Source organism: Metopolophium dirhodum, chromosome 8, assembly GCF_019925205.1.
Source record: "Metopolophium dirhodum isolate CAU chromosome 8, ASM1992520v1, whole genome shotgun sequence".
In the NCBI taxonomy this organism is placed as follows: domain Eukaryota; kingdom Metazoa; phylum Arthropoda; class Insecta; order Hemiptera; family Aphididae; genus Metopolophium; species Metopolophium dirhodum.
Window position 1 is genome coordinate 33,743,540 of NC_083567.1, and position 22,755 is coordinate 33,766,294.

Here is a 22,755-nt window from a genome sequence, read left to right on the forward strand (position 1 = left end):
TTGCAAACATTCGAATAATAACATTTTTTCAATATCAATCCATTTTATTCTATATTAATATTGATAATAAGTACGCAATAATGCAGCATCATAGGGTCGTGGAATTTATCAATACCGTCAATACGTGTTGCAGTAGCAGGAAGGTACACGGTCAATAAAATACACAAAAATGTATAAATCGGCTATTTTCATATAATATATTTTTCTTAAATATAGTTTATCTGTAATCTATATAAAAATAAAGTGAATATATTAGTATAGATACTAACCAAAATCAAAGATTATAAGTTTTTTTAATTATTAAAACGTATAATTTAAGAATTCATTATATGGCCAATATTGGTCATAAATAATTACATTATGTAGGTAGTTTGTTTTGCAACCTATTTATTTCATTTTTCATTTTTTCATTTATTTAGCTACTTTATTCAATCAATATCAATGCTGTCCTTGTGAATAGATTTTAATGTTAAACACAGAAATCTAATAAAATATTTTATTAATCCCACAAACATGATGCCTCATGCATATTATCATCAATATAGGTGTTGATATCTATCTTGTTATTATATCTAATATACGAATATTTTACTCGTAGGATTTATTTCAAGTCGTATAACTAAAAAATATGGTTTTTTTTATAAGCATTTTTTTTTTAAACTTCTATCTGAATTGTAAAAACAACCAATTTTAGTAATACGAAAGATAATTGTACGGAAAACAATATGACAACGTTAACCAACCAACGATCAATATCTTGTAACAGTTTTAACTGCCCTGAATTGTTAATTTACTTGAATATTTGAACCAGTCAAACACAGGACGGAAATCACTTGTAAGAATATGAGAAAAGGTAATTTTTAAAATACCAAACAAAAATAATAAAAAAGACCCTTTGAAAAAACAACATCAAGAATTACGATTTATATTTTTTCCACCCTAACTCGAAATAATGTGTTTACCCTCTAAGGCGAGGAAATCCGGTTTTTAATGTTATCCTCCGTATGAGGCTGACGAACAGCTGACTCATTTGGGCGTATTCGATTTTTAACGAGACTTTGGGTTACCTATATCTACAAGATTTTCGTCTCGTACCTATATAGTATAATGGTCTTGAAAAGGAACAACAGCACAGCGTCTCACTGAATACCACATATATATAAATATATATATATATATTACAGTAAAGCAAACAGATAAAATATTGAAAACGCTCCGCACTACTGCGTAATGCGTAAAGTCCACCGATTATTGTAATATTTAAATGATCGTTCGAATTGTATTTCGTACGATATTGAACGGAGAAAAAAAATAAACAAGAAGACCAAAAAAATACAGTGTGATTCTGAGAAATGTATCCCTCCCCGCCGTACAGAAACGATGACATGTATATATTGCTGCGCCCCGAACCAGATGTTCCATCCCTCTTAGTCCTTTGAGAATCCTTATTTTTTTTTTCGAAGAATTCTGTTTACGTTGCTCTTATGTTCCAACTCACGACAAAAATCACACACGTACACTATAATATGTAATGCACATATAGTGTGTGTGTGTGTGTGTGTGTGTGTGTGTGTGTGTGTGTGTGTGTGTGTGTGTGTGTGTGTGTGTGTACAATTTAGATTTAAAACGTTTTTAAGGACATACAAACACATTAGTTTATGAAATATTGTAGTGTCTCGTTTTCCTAATGTGTGTTTCAGATACAGATAGTTTCTTTTTAAAACGCGATACAGTTTTCATTTTTTGGTAGTGATCCAATACGTGAACCAACGTTTTAGTGATCTACCTAACCTAGCCAGATAAATAACCGCGTGCAGTGTATAGTACCGTCTTATTTTTAAAATACATATTTTATATATTATCATTATGTGCGCATGTATTATTCGTGCATGTCAAAAACCGTTTCCTAAAACTTCTGACAAACTGCAAACGCATAATTTTTCTTTTTTATAACTCGTAGCGCACATAAACACTATTGTATCTGGTGCTGCACAGCGGAATAGTGTTCAGCGTTTGTTTATCTCCTTTATTTTTTTTTTAATTTTTATTTTACTCACACGCTTGTATTTCTAAAAATACAATATTTTGGTGACACGGCTGTTGGGATTATAATTCATATAAAAATCTTGAAAATTCGCATTAAAGGAAATTGAAACAATTCGTACGCGTGTCTGCAGCAGCGCAAAAAATGACTGAATAGTATAGAAAATGATTGTTATATAGGTACTAACCTATACTTTCGGTAGTATCTATTTCTAGGTAATCGGAAAAAAAATCCAAAATCCTCAAAGCAAATACTTATATATAATTGTCATCATAAAATACTCATCTAACTAGCTTTAAAATTAAAATATAATATAAAGCCTATGATATTGTCTAGATAATAATCTTAACTTAAATTTTATAAGAAGTCAATTCACTCCAGTGGCGTATATGGAATTAATTTTTGGGGCCATATAATGTGATTGACTATTAAATCATATTTTAATTTTACAGTAATATCTAAACAAATTTGTTACTTATATATATTCATCGAAATTACCTCCCACTAAATATAAATAATCTCAGTGTTATTACTTTTTTTCGTCTAGATAGTGTTATTAGTTATTACTTATAAAATTGATAATAGTAGAATATTACTTAAGTTAAAAAATCATTTAAGATGTTAGGATTCATAAACAGGAATACGATTAATTTAAAAAATATTAACTCATCATTTATAATAATATAATATAATTTAATTTCAGTATAATATTTGTTAAATTGAAATTCAACTTACGGTACTTTTGATTTTTATCACAACATGAAATACCTATCCGTTTATAAACAAATAAATAAATATGTATATAGCAATATCATATAATATAATATTATGTACCTATTTATCAATATTATAATAATTAATATAATATAATAATTGTCATTCAATATTTTTATTATTTTTGACAGCTGTACCTAACAGTACGGTTAGGTATAGCTTTGGGAATTTATTTGCTGGAGATTTTTTTTCATAGATTCCTATTTCTAGTGTCGCTATTATAAGTTATCACTAAAATATCAATATCACAGAAACCATTCAGAATGCACCATTTTTCCGCCTATACATATAACACCGAGTACGAATTACAATTTTTCTCCGCTGACAAGGTTGTCCTCACGTCTGTCGGTTATCGAAAATTTCGTTTTTCCTCCCTGCAGTACTTACAAAATATACAACTGCAAGAAATCCATAGTCGATTCGCTCGTTATTCGCTACCACGGAGCACTGAGGTATTGAATTCTAATACTGAATCTACTATAGGCACATGTTTATTTAACCAATCGAAACCGATTTTCAAACTCGCGTTTTGTGTACACGCGCACGCATTACGAGTTTTCCACTGGGATTGCCCGTGGGCTCATTATATATTTCGTCGAACAGGCCAAAACAAAGTTTTTTTCCTCGAAAGTCGGTCGGTTTTCCGGCATGGTGTGTGTGTGTGTGTGTGTGAGTAGAGCGGCGCTGCTGACGAGAGTCGTGTTTTCGAATCGTTAAAATCGAACGATAACGACAGCTAATAATATATAGCGTTTATGGATCGCGAATTTAACGAAGTGATTGGAAGAAAGAACCGAACGAGAGAAAAAAAAATAAGAAAATTGTGCGTCTTGTCGATTTGATAAATGACTCCAGTATAACGCAGTACTATATATATATGTGTGTCTGTGTGTGTGTGCCTATAACTGTGAGTTGACATCGTCGCAATAGGTGGAAGCAAAATCGAAATTGTACAGACTCTATAGCAGAAACGTTATTAATTATTTCTACGTTACACTAAAGCATAATTGCATTTTAATTCGATTCGTGTGTACAAGTGTTTTTGTTCCTCGGCTTACAATAATTAGGTGGGTACCGAAAATACTCATAATTTCCTACCCTCGACTGTACCGTGCACAGGAATTTCGTGTATATACGTGCATAATATATTATATATTAGCATAATCATCACTTAATTACGAAAACGTTTGCGTATATGAACCAACATAAAACGAGGTCTCGCGCCCGCCGCGCATTTTTATTATTATTTTTTTATCGATACTCATTTCTTCCACCGAAAGATTTGCATTTTCACATGCGGTCTTTAATCAAATGCTCTATTTTTAAATCAACATATATAATTAGCTGATAGTTCACTAATTTAGTACTACGGCCTACGGGTAGCAATCACGTTTACATAATATATAGTAAATAGTTCCAAATGATATCATCTATAAGTCTTAGCTTATTTAACCATTTCATTTTGTTGTACCTAAATATGATTTAACCATGCCAACTATATTTTATAGGCACAACTACTAAATGTCTGACCATAACTTTATAGTAAATATCAGTACATATTTGTATCAAACCAAAATTATTTGGTTAATATTTTTTTCCGTGCGACAGATGGACCAGCAGCGTTAATATATTAATATGCCTACCTACATAATATTTTGTATGGGTTATAAAATATTATATTATACATACATCTTGCATGCATTAATATGTATGGTGATAAAAATGACATGAAAATCATTACAAATCCGAATGCCTGCGTGTTATACGATATAGTACCTATATAATATATTATTACGTGCCTACAGCACTATGTAAGTACCGTAGTTACATACATTAATGGTATGCATACAAATGTAATAAGTAATATACCTAATATATAATTAATGCATATTTTATATATTTTTACAGAATTGTTTACCAACTCGTACTTGTCGATTTAACACGTAGGCACAATACTTATAGGCAGTCTTTTTAATACTGTTTAATTATCATCGATCGAGCACAGACGCATTTTTAATCTATAGCTCTTATTTTTTCCCCCTGTTTCGTGTCTCCGTACATTAATATTCTTACATAATAAAGAAAAAAATGCAATGGTAAAAATGAGTGAAATAGTGTAACTGCTAATGGCCAAGACGCGAATAAAAACGAGGTACAATAAACCAATTAATTAAAAATAACTTCAACAAATAGAGCCGTTGCATTAAAAATTTAAATAGCGTTTTTTTTAATGAAACTCACTATATTATACTTATAAAAATAAATGAGTGCATGGAAAAAGTTGCTCGATCCAATAATATTATTTTTTCAAATTGCACGTATTAATTTTTATTTGCACCACAATACAACATTTAATTTCGGACTTTTATGATTAGAATATATTATGAATTTATTGTTTAAAAAAAAATGTTATATCTCAGATATTCTTAAAATAACAATAATATTATCATTTATCACTTATAATGTCACTGTCTCCGTTTCCATAATTTTAGCATTATTTTTACTATACACATAATAGTATAAACATGGTAAATTGATTTAAAATATTTATTTAATTTGATACCAAGTTGGGATAATTATTGTCGATTAAAAGCAAAATGTATCAAACGATGAAAATTACATCATATCAATATATAATTTTTTACATCGGTGGGTAATTGGTAAAAAAAAAAGAAACGTCTGCCATTAAAACTGTTATATTTCCCAAAATAATACTTAACTTCAAGAAACCAACTAAACATTAGACATCGATTTTCGGCAATAAATATTACAAAAATAATAAATATTTCGAACACTCTTCCGAATACGAATTCACATTTTGTGTACATTGGTATACATGTAGGTATAAATAGAACATGCAATATACACTCAACTATACTCAAGTACATAAAGGACGTACATTTTCTGCAATCAGAATTCAATTAACTTTCTAATATTGAATTATTATTGTATCGGTTTGTACTTTGTAATAAATTTTCGATTTATGAATTTTTTTTTTTTTAAATAAAACAAGGTTTTTATTTATTTTTGTATGACGAGTATATAGCTTGGAGGGTTTTATTTACAATAAAGCAATTCAACTGTTAACTTAAAGTCAATTGTTTTTGTATTATGTGTACAGTATACATACTATACATACTTCACACAAAATTACATGTCAAAACCAATAAATATATTGATAATGCCTATCTGTATAATATGTTTGTTCTCCAACATATTTCCAATCCGTTAAAAGAATCCTCGTGAAATTATACATTTTTTTCCATGATAAATATGTATCTCTGAATATTTTGAACAACAGTATTTGTTTATAAAAAAAACACACACACACACACACACCCACACACGTGTGACACATGACTAAAGGTTAAAGGGGACCCCTTTCAAGTTAGGTTATCAGCAGTGTAGTATGAAAATTATTTCTTAGTAATAATAGAGCATGGCACATTTTAATTAAAACGAAAACCGTATTGTTTGTCATGTGCGCTCCGCATATTCGCACATACTATTCTCTCGTTTTTTACCTATTTTTATTATAATTATTATTTTTACACTTCCTCTTCCTTTAGATTAATGTCATGGCGACAATGAAAGAACAGAACACAATACATGGAAAACAGAAGGTTAACTATAAATAAGAGGAAATAAATAGAAGCCCCGAGTTTGTAACAAAAGAACAATTTTTTTTCGAGGAATTTTTTGTACCTTGTGTGTGTGGGTTTTGTTTATTCTGATAAAATTTAATTAAACGCGTATTCAAAAGAGAAAAAAAGTTTAAATTACTATTTTTTTTAATCGAACTTTCAAAGAGCGTCGAACCTTGGTGGGCATTTATTTACAGTTTTTAATTATTTGGGGTGCGTTATACAGTGAAGAAAATATGAAAATTTGAAGACAGTATATTTGACATGTAACAAGACCGATTTCACCTCAGGAAATCATCATGACAAGTTTGTGTGGATATAGGTAGATTACTAACGTATTACAAAATTAATTATAATAATTTATATAACTATTGTGTCGTTATAAAAATCAGTGCCGTCGAAGTCAATTTTATTTTGTATGACATTTAAGTATTCATAATTCATCCGTAGACTACCACTACTACTATCAATTTTTCCCACTCAGCCCTAACACCTACCTCCTATAAGAGAGAAGACTGGGCAATCACCTCCCTTATAAAGCTTTTACTCTTTTAAATTCTGAGAAGAGCGATGAACTTAATCATTTTACAACGGTATGTGAATGTGTGTGTGGTATGTGTTTTTTTATTGGTCATCACATATTGGAACAGTATAAATGCTTCAATTTTATCAAAATTTTAAAATTATTTTATGGCAAAAATACATACAAATTTTTAAAACTCGTACCTAAGATTTAAAAATTTAATTTAAGGTTACTCATAAGTTGTTATTACTGGAATTTAAAAAAAAGTTGAACGCATTTTCACAAATACTATTTATGAGTGTCTGTAATTTAAAATTTGACGAAATTTGATATTTACTTGTAAAAACGATTTATGATCAAACATTTTCATTATTTTGTTGTAATCAAAAAAACGAATAACCGCAGATACTTGAAATTTCCACCAAAATATGTTCTCATTTTCTATACCTGTGGTATTTAACATTGAATAAAGTTTTGTATTATAATTTATAAATTATAATATTATACTATATAACAATATAATATCTAATAATATATAGTGTCGCATACTTTATTTTTATAAATTCCAACTGTCCATATTTTAATGTACCTAAATATTATCAAAATTGGTTCTACATAAACGGCTGCAGAGTGTCTTATAATGAATATATAGTTCATACGTACATGCGTATATATTTTGTTTACACTCTCGTCAACTATCTTGTCGTACATCACGAGTTCAGTCGACGACGACATTTTTCCCGTAGTTGCTCTAATATATCCGGTCATCAGTAGTGTTTAAGACACGTCCCCGAGGAACTGTTGGTGTCTATAATAATGATGCATGTGACCAACGACGATAATTTATAATTATTATCCACACACACATAGTATATTAGATATCAAATTAGATATATATATATAAGTCGACATCGCATTGGATATATAGCATGAACTAATTTACTTTGTATGCAATATAACATAATTGTATCGGTAACAACGCCTTGGCAATCCAAGAGGATTGGATGATCAATTTTATACATAATAATACGCATGGCGTGTTCAACAATTTTATTGATAAACATTTTCATAACGCATTCTCGCGCCGTATTGCAATAATATAATATAAAAATGCGGTTACGAAACATTTCCGATATGATAATATTATGATACATGGTCCGAAAAAGACGACTACTGCGCCAAACGGCGATGTGCGAAACCGTGTTTCGACGCCGCCCATCACGCATCGCGATAATATAGAGATTCGATTATATTATTCTGCACAATCGGAGATACGTTTTGGCCCTGGGGGGGTTGACGAAACTCATTAGCACAGGTCAAGTCTGACGCACATGCCAAACCCGGTCCCGGGCAACGGCGGACCGGTTGCACTTCAATAATACGTGCCTAGTAATTATTGTTATTATACATATTATTACTATACTATATATACCGTTTTCCTATACGCCACTGCCACCATCTGCCCGGAGTCGGCTCATGTGTGCGACCGCGTACACACACACACACACACATATTATGTATACAACAAACGAGTATTACATGGGTGTGTGTGTGTGTAACCATCGTCAGGTGGAGGCGGTTGTAGGTCTCTGCGGGGGGAAAGGGACGCGACGGTGAGGTAGGTTTATAGTATCGGGTTCGTAATGTTCGTATATGTGTTCAAGTCTCCAGGACCACATGCCGAGCCGGACCCCTCATCGTTTTTAAAAACCTCTGCCCGAGGACCCTTTTCCCCCTTTCCGTCATCATCTCTTCGTCGTATATTTAATATATACCTATCTCGTATTATATACCAAATATAATATATATATATGTATATTGTATATATATACACACACGAAGGCTGCTGCAGTATGCCCAGGACGCGGCGTTGCCACACCGTCAGTCTCACCGCGTCTGTACAGGTAAATATATACGCTGTACGCTACACAATATATTATATGACGTATACATACAACACATTATACATGTATAGGTACCCAGCTCACGGGTAGGTAACGTCGTATATATATGTATATATGGGTATAATCGAATTATTATTATTATTGTTATTACCCTGACGTGAGGTTTTCAAAACGCAAAAAACCTGTCGTGTCGGTGGTTCCGAACTCGTCTCAGAAAACTCTTCGTCGCAATCGTCCGATAAATTACCACCTATGCGTTACACTCTACACACAAACACACATACTATATTATAAGTATATACCTGTTACATCGCAAAATTCCACCCACCGCACGCGCCGTTCTCTGCGGCAATGATAAAATAATAATGACGATATTATTTGATGCGTTTACGTCAGTAATCTAAAACGTCACGGTCGGCGTGGGTATGTGCGTGTCTATATGTGCGTATGATGTATCCTAATAGGTAATATCAAGGCGAGGTAAGTCCCTCCCGAACGTGCGATTTTGTGGCACAAAAATTGTCGGAATGTTACGTTTTCAAGACAATTCGTTTAATGTTCGCCCCTCGCACGCATATACGATGAATGATATTTGATCATATGAATGCATGCGCGATTCCGCATCGCTGCTATTTATTCTTCTCTGTACATTCACGTGTGATGCGAACACTGTACCTATTTAGACCAACTTACTACCTAACCTATTCGTGGTTGTTTGGATAATATCACGCCGGTATTATAACGCGTGTTGTATTATCACAATATTCCGTCATAATTTAATTCGCAGTCAACATATTATTCGATTTCGCGATTCATATAAATCATACGTGCTCTGGTATACTCAAGCATTGAGTGCGCTAACGAATAATTGTATCGTGACTCGATTATTATCGGTTAGAACGAGGTGCTCTGTTATTGTATTTATAATTTAATTCTATTCAGAAAATGTTTAACTATTGTATTCATTGATTACACGCTTATCGACTGAGTGTTCAGTTAATTAGATAAAAATGTAGTCAAGAAAATGCATTTATCTAATCGATTCGTTGAGAAAAAAAAGAAACGTAAAACCAGCGGACGTAATAATTGATGTACCCAACTATCTACAACATTTGCGTCAATTAAATATTTATATAAGATATTATAATAATATTGTAAACTGAACGTTTTATCATAATTATCGATATGTAAGTAGGTACATGCCAGATAAGTATTTTATTTTATACGTTATAACGTAATTGCGATAATGCCGTAAAATGTAATATTATATTAAAATATGAAAGATTGATAAAATTTCTATCGTCTGCTGGTCCGGAGATATATTTGTAACACGACACACGTCACGGTACTTACGAGAAAAAATTTAATTACATCGTTAGACGAACCAGACAGCAGCCTGTTTCTGCGCGGAGGAGACGTCTATAATATAATAATATTAATCACATCCAGTTGCACACACGCCCGTATACGGTTTTGTGTAAATAAGGACGCGTGAATATCATATACCGTGCAGGGAGGTTTGAAATTTGAATGACACAATACGATATTGTTAATATATAATTAATTTTTCAGTTCGACACCGTGACATTGGCCCGGCATGACATCGCGACGTTTCGTATCCAAGCATAATAATATTACAATATAATATGTTAATGTTTCTCGAATCGCTGCAGCGAACCAGCAACCGCCTTTTATCATTTCGTACACGAATAAAAAATACTTTTCGACTAATTTTTCGAAAAATTAATCGTCTTCGCGGTGTATACACTGCGTGTGTATAACTAATAACGATCATATTATAGTTATATAATATCATTGTCGTCCGATTCGTCCATGTAATATTGTACCCTCGTCGCTGCGGTATCGCACTGCGCTGTGCCACTGTCGTACACGTGGATACCGCTGCTAATGGATAAATGTGCGTATTTATATATATATTATATACGCACATATAACGTAATAACGACGTTGTAAGAATAAATAAAATTGCTCGAGGCTGTTGATTAATATTCGAAATCACTCAATTAAAACTTGGCGGGTCTACGTCGTCGTCGCGGCTGCCGCGGGGAGATCTATATGCACCGGGCGTCTGTTTGGCCGAATAATAAAATTACTTAAACAAACACGCATAGTACGCAGTTCGGGTTTGGCGAGAGGGCAAATCGAAACGAGTGTAGTCGGCCGTGTCCCGCCAAAATATTATGATATTACACTCCGTATTATTGTGTTTTATAATTATTATTCGTTTTTATCCTACGCGTTCTGCTCTCGGTCCTGCAGCGACTATTCTTAATACCCCCCTGTATACCCGTATGATACGATGATCGACCTGCAGCAGACGGTCCGGTATAATGTTATATACCTTTAAATAATAATATTATAAAAGTTGATTACAGTTTTATACAGTACTCGTCGTTTGTTCGATAAGTTTTAAGTTTTTCTTTTTAATACGCAACATTGTACAGGAATATTGTTTTATTTGTATTAATATTTAACATGGAATGGCGAGGGCAACAACGCTAGGAAAATGTTCCGAATCAAATTTATGGGTTTCCGCTTAGGTATACAAATGCAATATAATAAAATAAATATTTTAATATATATATATATATATTATATTATATTATTATCACGGGGTACAAAGGAACAGACAGATTTTACCGTTAGGGTCTTGAATGTACAGACTGCTGGAATAATGGTAGGTACCCAGGTATCTGGTATATATTATAATATATTACGTAGGTACCTATATTATACCTATTAATATAGACTATAGTAGAAATTACCTGTTGGGCGAGGTACCTCTACGGCTCTACCTATATAATACGACGATATGTAACCCACGCTGTTTGCTATAGTATATTATATATTAAACTCTGGGTATACTAAATAAAGTATAAAGGTAAAAAAAAATATACCCTAACGAAAATTTACGGAAAATTATATGAATTGTAATGGTATAACGTAGGTATCCATACAATTTGCCGTTAAATAAAATTGTCTAGGTAGATATGAGTATTATATGTTTTGTGAATGTAATATTTTTTACATCTCGTCGAAAACCCGTATGTACTTCCGACTCCGATATTAATTGTCAATTAACAATTATAATTTCAGTTGGCTATTAATTGTCAATAGTATACGATTATTAAGATACATATATATTATATACTGTATGCCGCTCATTCCCTGCAAGTACAAAACGTGAACACAATCGACGAAAATTCAGCGTTATGGTTATGCTCGCCGTATATATGCCGGAGCGAAAGACGCGAATTGAAACGTGCTAGAATTCTGTGGTTTGCGATGCGAAACGTGTCGCCGAAATAACTTCCGGTGAATTTAAAAAAAAAAACATCGACCGTCGCCAGTAAGTTTTATCGGTAACTTATGATGACGGTCACACACATGTACACAATAAACGGTTCTTCAAATACAATCGTGTTCGGCAGTATTTGATTTTTGCCCAAACACGTGTTTGTACATTCACTCTGTATAAGTTAAAAAAATACACATACACACTAGACTTGGCATAAAAAGGTTAACCGTTTTGGAGTTTTTAAAGCAACGCATTAACGTCGTCCAGTGATTAATAATAATATTATAGGCATCGTCAACGAAACAATAAGCATACAATATCGGATGAGTTGGATTATTTTAGTTTGTCGAGTGCATAGCCCGAAATAATATGGCAATAATACACGTCTCTAAACGAACACTTCAAATTATTATGATAATAATATCAATAAATACATCACAATATTAACGTATAATAATGTATAATATAACGTTTATGCCTTGTGCAAAAACTTCGTTCACCTCTAATTTCTAATCAGCGAGTGTAAATGAAAAAAAATAACTATAATATAAAACACTGGACGGTACTTATTCCAAAGATAATAATATGTATACCAGTAGTATTCAGTACCTATAACATGATACGCGTAATGCGTTATAATTGTGTCTTATACAATATATTATATCAGGTACTGTTTATTCAGTTATTTATTTAATCCCTCGTAAACTTGAATACTCGTGTTTGTCATTCGATTGCGGCCACCACGATATTGTATAATATTATATGTCTATTATGTATATATACTTGTAATCTATTATTATTGTAGCACAATTATTGTAATTTACAGACTGCCGAAATCGTCGTGACCGAACCATATGAGTTGGTATACTGTAATATGAACGTTTTAAATCTGAATTTAATATTATATTATATATTGTATCCATGATACCAGTTTTGCATAATATATAGATCATATCATGTAGACATATTATAGGTACCTACCTATGTGCATACGAAATAAACGTAGTTATTTTTAGTGAATTGTTTTGATGTCTCTAAAACAGTTGTGCATAGAATTCTGCCATTGTTTATACAATAAAACAAATTATTATGTATTGCAGGGTATGATACACAGCATGTCGTGTAATATATTCCTCGAAATGGTGAAATAGTGTCAGAGAAATGATTTTTATTCGTTTTGCTGTTTTTCGGTGTGCAAATGTCGACGTCCGAATATCTCTTATGCGTACTTCTCCGTTATTTATTATATAAGTAGGTGTGCGTAGGTAGGTTGCACCGTTCGCGGGAAACTTTTATTTTGAAATATTATGCACGCGCCGCCGTGTGCCGTCGGGCTCGCTGTGTCATTTTACGCATTTTATTATTCACCCTTTTTCGCAGCGGGGTTGACGACGACGAAATTTCACCACCTCGACAATTTTCACGCTTTCCCGGTTATTTACGACCGGTCCACCCCCGTAAACGAGCGTGTTTCTGTATGCTAAGCTCATATGCATATTAATATCATATCAAATATTATGTATGTGTATGTATGTACGACGAAACGTATAATAGCGGTCCGATTCGACCATATTATTATATTCGCAGTAACGGTTGTCGGTTTAAACGTAAATAGCCGTCAACGTTCGCAGAGCGAGTCAGTCTGCATAATAATATTACCTGTATACGGCTATAATATAGGTAATGCTATTATATTCGACGAGAGGATATCGTCAAATCATTATTATTATTATTATTATTGGCCGTTTCGCCGCGATGTAGATACGTGTGCGAATATATGCGAGTATGTGACATGTATATAGATGATACGTGGTACCTATACGAAATATTTGCGAAGCGTCAGGCGTGGAAAAAAAACAATATTCGCGGTCAAAAAGGGTGAATACATTATCGCGGCGCACCGACAAACGGCCGTTTTCAAGCGCTGCGGGGCTTTTGAGTTTAGGTTTAAAATCCGAAATGGTTTCTATTGGACCTTTGGACAATCTCGACTCGACTCAAAATAGATATATTTGACGTTCGTTTTCAGTACGACCTATGGAAAAATATGGGTTTCGTCATACGCAATAATATTATCTGCTGCATTCTAGAGCAATGCACGCGCATGGTGTGGCATATCATTGTTATTTATATAATTACTTATCCGTGCAAATAGGATTTTCGATAAATAATCGTTATATCGTCGCCGTCTATGTGGTTTCAGTTCTCTCCGATCGCGATATGGGTACCGGCGCTATACCGGCCGCGTGTTATTCATATAGCGAGAAACTATGTGCCACCGAATAACTATGATATAATGTAATATAATTTTGTACTGTATTGTACATCTACTCCTCGTGTGTGTCTAATCAGCGGTGGCCAACGGATGAATCACTGTGGCTAAAAAAAATTGAAAACCACCTCGAGAACACAATACGACATTATTATACCTATAGTACTTGTTGTATAGTAGCGTGCGTGTGTGTATTATTGTGTGTCAGACGATTGTCAAAACGCGTCCGCCCGGAACGTTCCAAAACCGCCCGGGGCAAATGCGCCAGTGGGTCGACCGGAGGTGTTTATTTTTTTTTCGCAGAATTTTATTTCGGGGAGGAGAAGGGTGGGAGACGGACACGGTATAGAACAACAGCTCGACGACCCGACCACCCCCTCCCCGCCACATCGTTGCAGCAGCGTCGGCGAAATTGCTTCCCAAAACGAGATAATATTTCGATTATATTGTTATTATTATTATTTTGTCGTCCTCGTTTTGTTTTTATTTCAAAGGCCATCATCGCGTGACCCGACAGGTGATCGGCTTTTGGCCGTAAAAACGTCCCTGAGAAATTTTCTGAATTGTTTTCATTCCTTCGCTCGTCACGATATATCCACTCCCACATGATAAATATGGGGCATGGGCGCAAGAAAATCGGCAATACGGAAAGATCGGTTTTCAAATTTAAAGAGTATTTCATTGATATCAAACGGAAGGAGTAGGAGTAACGAATATAAAATATTTTAAAAACGTTATTGTGACGTTAAATATTAATTATTATTAACATGTTTAATATGTTACAGTTTTCGACTAGTGGACTGCAGTGGTTAGTATATTGTTTTTATTCGAGTGCGTAAATGTGTCGCCCCCTCCTCCCACCACGAAATGTCAAGTTAACTATTTTTCTAATATAGACCAACTGAGGTGTTTTGTAACCTGCATTTGAGATAAATGGTAAATACCCGACACGGAACAAAATCTTGCGTACGCAACTAAAATATGCATGTGAGTATACATGTCTGTGACTATTTACAAATCTGGATAAATGTGCGAACAGGTGGTGCAATCGGAACACGCGTGTAGTTTTCGTATTAGTATTCAATTTTCAAATGGATAGGATTAAAAAAAAACAGCTATTTCTGGTCATATCGTTGTATTATTATAATCATTAAAGTCACGCCACCACCGTAAATTTTGTTATATTGTATTATTACTATTGAGGCAATCAAAATGCAAATAACACTGATTTAATATTTATTATTTGATAATGATGACATATCAATACTGACATCGGTATATAATAATAAAAGGTCACATGTCCCATTGTACCTATCTATTATTTTAAAAATATTACTTTAAAACAGTCATAAATTATTAATGAATTTGACATAATTATTTTCATTATTAATAAAAAAGAAAAATTAAATAACGCTCCTATATATTTACGACTCAGCTCTGGATGACTCAGCGGATTTAACCATACAATGAAACGTGCGCGTATACCTAACCGTAAATTACTATTATAGAATGAAAACGCAGTAATAATTACTCAATATCATAACACATTTTAACGGAACAGACAATTATGACTAATCTTACGATACAAGATAATTATCAGTGTGCTTTGTCATGTTTTTAAAATTTCTAAAATCGGACTTGAATACTAATATCGTAACTAACACGTGTCACAATGAATAAGATGATGTGATCTAGAGTCGTTAGTAACCGTTCATACAAAACGTATTAAACAGTTTTACAATTAGGACAGTTAAAACGTATTCACATTAGTGTGTTATTATTGTTATATAGTTGCAATAATAATATGCTCAATTATACTGAAACTGATTAAAAAGCTTTTTCTTAAGTTTAATTGATCGTATTTATTTTTTATCTAATAAGTTTTTTTAAAATAAATAAATCAACTGCGACAACGTGAAAATAGAATAAAAAAACTAAGATTAATTATACTTAATTATTATCACTCAGTAAAAAACTGAACAAAAAATATCACGTGTACATTCTAATATAATATTATATTATACTATAATATATACCTACTACAACAACTGTTGTTTTACTTTAAATTTAAATTCAGAAATATACTGAATTCCCAACAATATAACGATTGTGACTTTCCGCAAGATATCTTTATTATTTATGAATCCCTAATATATATTTGCAAAATCTTTATAAATTTAGAAAACGGTAAAAGTAATCATTTAAATCTCTCATGGCGTTTCAGTTACTATGGGCATACAGGACTTATATGTATATGGAACAATTGGAAAAAATAACGTTTGTCTTACATTTTCTAATTATTAAATATTATCTTTATAATAACATCTTATTCAATTTGGGTATATTTCTGGCACGCTATCAATAATTGTACAATACATTTTTACTGGTAATATCTAATGAAATGTGTGAGCGCAAAGTTATATTATTTCGAACCATTATTACATGACATCTTTTTATACCATTTTGGAATTTTTTATTTTAAAGTTATGAGTTATGATCTTAAATATTGTACTTCATATTTTGTTATTAGGATATAACAATTATTATTAATAGTATATAATATATCATAATACGTAGGTAAACGTTCAAATCGTCGAATCAAAATTAGTAACATTTAGGACACATATGCGCGTTATTAGTTACACCAACTGCGCATATTTGTAGCTCACAAAGCTAAAAGCGAACCAACGATATTACACGATAATAACTTTACTGACATATTTTATAATATGTAATAAAGTCATCGCTATGCTAAAAATCGTCATACACACACATTACGCGGTTATATTTTTGCCAAGGTTTGTATAATATGTTTATTGTGATTTGTGTGTACAATACATTATTATTTCTAAATAACCGTATATTCTTCCAATATGAATCTGTATTGTTTTTACCACGGTACAACACGATTTTTCCGCTACCTTGATAGTGCTAATACGCATTACACTTCGGGAAAGACGACGAGAGATCGGCTGGACTCAGTGTTGTGAGACATTACTCTCAATAAAGCATTATAATAAGTATAAAGTATAGATATATTATTATACTTGCTTAAGATACGTGTTTTGATCCTCAATAAAAACGGTATTTGTGTAGAAATACAGATATTTAGACAAAGTATTTATAAATATTATAAAACCCTCAATATTTGTCGCCTTAAAGTTAACCGAATGGAGATTTTTGGCATTTTCTTTGTATTATAGGCCATTTGTTTTTCTTATTAAAAAGTTGAGCTTAAGTCACAGACAACAAAGAAACTTTTTGGTCGTGGGAAAGGAAATTAGAAATTGTTATCTCAAGAAAGTAATTTCCGATTTATAATAACATCTATTGGCCGTCACCTATATTATAGTTGTATACTATACTACTGTTATACCAGTATTAGAAATTATGTGGTTATTGGTTTTTTGTATACCTATGAAAATGATTATCTGTACGTTTTAAAATGTATGTATTAATAAAAATAATAAAGCTAAGCAATTCAATTCGTATTATTTTCTATAGATTATATTCATGATTTATAAGTAAATATCCATTAATCATTTTATTTTTCAATCTGATAGAATTGAAAATAATAAATATAGAAATATTTGAAATTCAAATGCTTTTACCCGAATAATACTTGTATTACAGTACTTATACTCTAAGAGACAACGGTTTGTTATGTAAATTGAAATTCGTAGCTGGAACTTCATCGCACTGCGCAAAAAAATCTAAGAAAATCATAATAACGAAAAACGATGTACTGAGAAGTAAGAATGCGTCGAGCATAAATGCATAATATGATGTGTATAATATAATAATGATGTGAGTATGTTATGTTCGTTTTCGATAAATTCGTTCGTACTATAGCACTTGTATTTAAAAATCGATCACGTCAAAAATAATATATAAAACATCTTTGAAACATGAACGTATAAGTTCCACTATAGACTTTTAACGATAACCGTACAAATCGAATATATTTATAATACAAAATCGCTAACAAGTTTGACCGACATATTCACGGCTGAAATTATTTACAGTCCGACAAGCGACGATTGATTTATCGTCAACTGTAATGAGTCAGTGGCGGTGATTATGGTGATTTAATACAGTGCGTTTCGATGGTTGTAACTTACTCATATATATATATCATAATTAATATCAGTTGCCGATAATAATTTTCCGGCTTAGTTTTATACGTTTATTGATTAAAATTTGAATTAAAAAAAAAAAACTGACCAAATGGCTAATTCGATAAGTACCCACTTGAGATCTCAAGATGGCAGAGTATGAGATATAAGCAAAAGAAAAAAAAAATAACAAAATTAACGCAATAAATGAATATTATACATCTAATAAGTGTATACGATTTTAAGTGGCGATATCACAAGTTCGCGTGCAGCAACTTATAATATAACGTCATTGACATTGATTAAAACCGATTGCTATTATTAACGCAATGAACAAAATATATAATATTAATATCGTCGTCAATCGTCGTGTAGATTACAATATTATAATAAAGTACCTTCGCCGCATGAAAATAATATTTTACAGGTACCTATAATATAGTATTATAGTATATTCGGGTAATCCTCGATATTGTGCCGAAATGATATTATGGCCTCACTGCGAGCTCTATACAGGCGTGTGCGCCGTATACTATCGCCGATCGATTTGGTGTCGACCTTATTGGATCGATGGCGAAAAACACACTTCAGTCGAAAACGATTTCGTTCGTCGTGCGTAGACGGATTAAAAAAGACCGTCGGATCGCTCTGCCCGCGGCCGCCGTCAACCGTACGCGATATAATAATATTATGTCGCACAAATAAGCGGTTTTCGATCGACGCAGTGGTACGATAAGTCCACCGATGGGCTGTGTCGGCGAACAGTCGAAATGACACGCGAACGTGCGCCTAACAATCCTTCCTACTATGATAATTTTACAACATATGTAATCCGGCATCGTGTCCGCGGCCGAAACAGTTGGACTAGACCCAAATGTTATACGGTTGTATGTATACACATCACACTCACGACGCACACACGAATGTATATTTTAATATACGCGTATTATCCAATTATAAAACGATTGGCAATATAATAATGTTTCTCTAGTATACCGCCGTAATTACTTTTTATTGACCATAATAAAACATTGACTGACGTATCAACTGCTGAGACCTCGACCGCCGCCGCCGCCGCCATCGTGTGTGGGTTTGTGCTAGCAGCAGTTAAACACGATGGCTGCAGTGTTTTTTACAACCGGGCCGTATAAAATTATGTAGAAAACGATTTCGGTCCGCGAACGATATTATTATATTATTATTGTGCTTCGCTGTTACAATGCACACAGCACACGATAACAATAATAATATAATAATGCGAGTACAGCGTAACGACCACGCTCGTCATTAACGTTACGGCTTAGATATTATTATACACCATATAGGTGCGCATTATTGTTATTGTTATTATTATTATATTACTGCTGTGGCGTTTAACAGGTACACGACGTTTGGAAAGGGCTCGCAGGCCGATTCGGGTTTTTTTTTCGATTTTTCCGAGTGCGAATTCGACTCTTGGCGATATCACTATCATTACAGATTCGGTTGGTCGTCTCGATGCCATTAATAATATGCATAATGAAACCAATGAAATTTAACCGAAATACATTTGGCGTGTATAAATTATTATTCGTGTTTCCGCAGCATTACTGCTATTTGCCATTCTCCCGGTTCTTCGGTTATAATATGCATCGATTGCGTTTTCATAACGACTTCAATATACCGTGTTAAGTATTATGGCTGTATTATGCGGCGCGAGTAATATCTAATATTATATATAATATTATAAATATGATTTTTGGTCGGTATAATGCAAATGAAAATGTAATCATAATATAAGTACCGATATGTTCTATATATTGGTACTAGTTTATAGGTTTTGATTTTATTTCGAATATTTAAAAAGAATTTTCACTAATTAACTACCGTGTTTTCTTGTTTTCCCAAATGCCTTTGCACACAAAAACTGTTTGGCGCTACTTTTCCTTGTTAATTACGTGATATTATCGTTATCGCTTCAAAATTATTAACGTCCGTCGTCGTCGTCGTCGTCGTCGTTCCTCCTCCCCAAGTAAAGATAAGACGATTGTTTATTTATATTTCATTTTTTTATTCAACAACCCCCTCGTGGCCGAGCATACCTTGGATCACGTCCAACCACTCGTGTATACACACACACTAACGGTCGGGCGTGATAACCGATATTTATATGCGAAATACGTGTCGGCGGCGGTACAGAACACAAACACACATTTAATTGAACACGAGACATTATTTCGAACGATTTATCTGTTCTGGTCGTCGTCGTCGTCGTCGTCGTTCCTCGTTCACCGCCTGCTCATTCTCGGCGGACGAGTCCAACGGGTCCGCCCGCCGGAGACTAACAGGCTAGGTTACCACCTAACCTAACGCGGTATGGCAGACGACCAGAGACCGCTCCTATGTAACCGTGCCGACGAGCGCCCCACGGACACGCGATTTACAGACAAGAAAAACGGACGTTTGTCGGAAATATCTCGTCCGAAACGATGTCTAATACATCAATTGGAAAATGTGTGTCCCGAGACTCGTGTGATGCGGACTCGGCGTGTCACAGTAGCCCATTCAAAACAGTATACCAATAGAATCATAGTATAAATCCTACTTAAGGTTGACCTTGCGCCGCATTCTTATGGTTGTATAGATCCATTTCGGCGCTCTGTTTTTTAATAAAAAAAACACGGATCGTCGCTTCGTGTCGTATAATTCTTTTTTAATTTTAGTGACACACGTAATTTATCGGGAACCGCGCATTTGATACAAAAAAAAAAATGAAACCTATTCACGTAAATCATCAGATTTTATGTGTTTATTTTAATCTAAAATATTATATCATAATCATCGCAGCAGCTCCCGGAGAGCTTTAAAATTTGAACTCAGAAAACCTGATTTTCGCCCACTACACGGTATATTCGAATATTATATATATTTCGTTGCTAATGGTTGCTGCTAGTGTTAGGTGTATAGATGTTATGTTCCCTCGAATTTTGATCATGTTCATTAAATAGTATAGTAAAGCTATAATTTATAGCCCCGGTTTATTTTGATACCTACGTTCATTTCGGATTTATTTAAACAATTTTTCAACAAAAACTTATAATTGGATGGTATATACATAGTGATTATAAAATAACATACCTAATGCATTATATAATATGTATATATCTATTCTTACTTAGAATATAATATATCTCGTGGTCATATTTTCGACGGGTGAGCTAAATGTCCATATAATATTCGCGTACTAGTTCACATTAATATATAGTGTCCTCGATCAGGCTATAGTTTTACGCATTTGCGGCGGTAGTGGACGGCTCCCACGCCATTAACTGCAAGGAGCCTAAAACTGCTGGCCTCCGGGTTACCTGAGGTATTAATTATAACATATTTTTATAACCCGGTTCTCCTATCTGGTATTAATAATCGCGTTCTTCGCGTGAACCTTAGAACCACGCGATGGCTTGGTTTACCGAAATCGGGTCTTTAAAAACCTATACAAAAAACCATATATATATATTATATCGTCCATTCACACGCATTAAACCCAATTCTATATGTAATAATGCTTCCTTTCAATTTCGTACATAAATCGAGCAATTTCTATTTTCCCTTACACTTTTCGTTCGTCAACTCTATGGTTTTCCACAGTAAATTCTAAACCACTATAGTCTCGTTTTTTTCTTAACCATATTTGAAAATGCTCATAATTCACTTAAAAATCAAAACATTGTAAAAAATCAACGAGAGATAACACAGAAAATGTTGATACTCTAAACTTTGATATTAGGTCATTAACTAACTAAGCACATTAACTCTAATATGAAAACTGACAGCTCCATATTGAAACTATCGAACGGAAATTTGGTTTATCGTACGAGTGTCAGACGGAGACAACACATGTGGTTACGACGTTCACTTAATATTATGTTAACTTTAACTGCAAACCACTGCACATTGATTCTAATATGGTAAATGGAAAATCTATAGGAATTAGCTTTAGAGTAAAACCCAAGACTATGTAACCCGGGAATGCATTATGCGAATAGCAGGATTTTACATTTATATTTATTACAAAATATACGTTATTATATCATTACATTTATTGCACTTTGGAACAACGCATTTTGGAAAAGGGAATTTAAGTAAATGTAAATAAGTTCTAAGGATCACGGTCTCCGCAC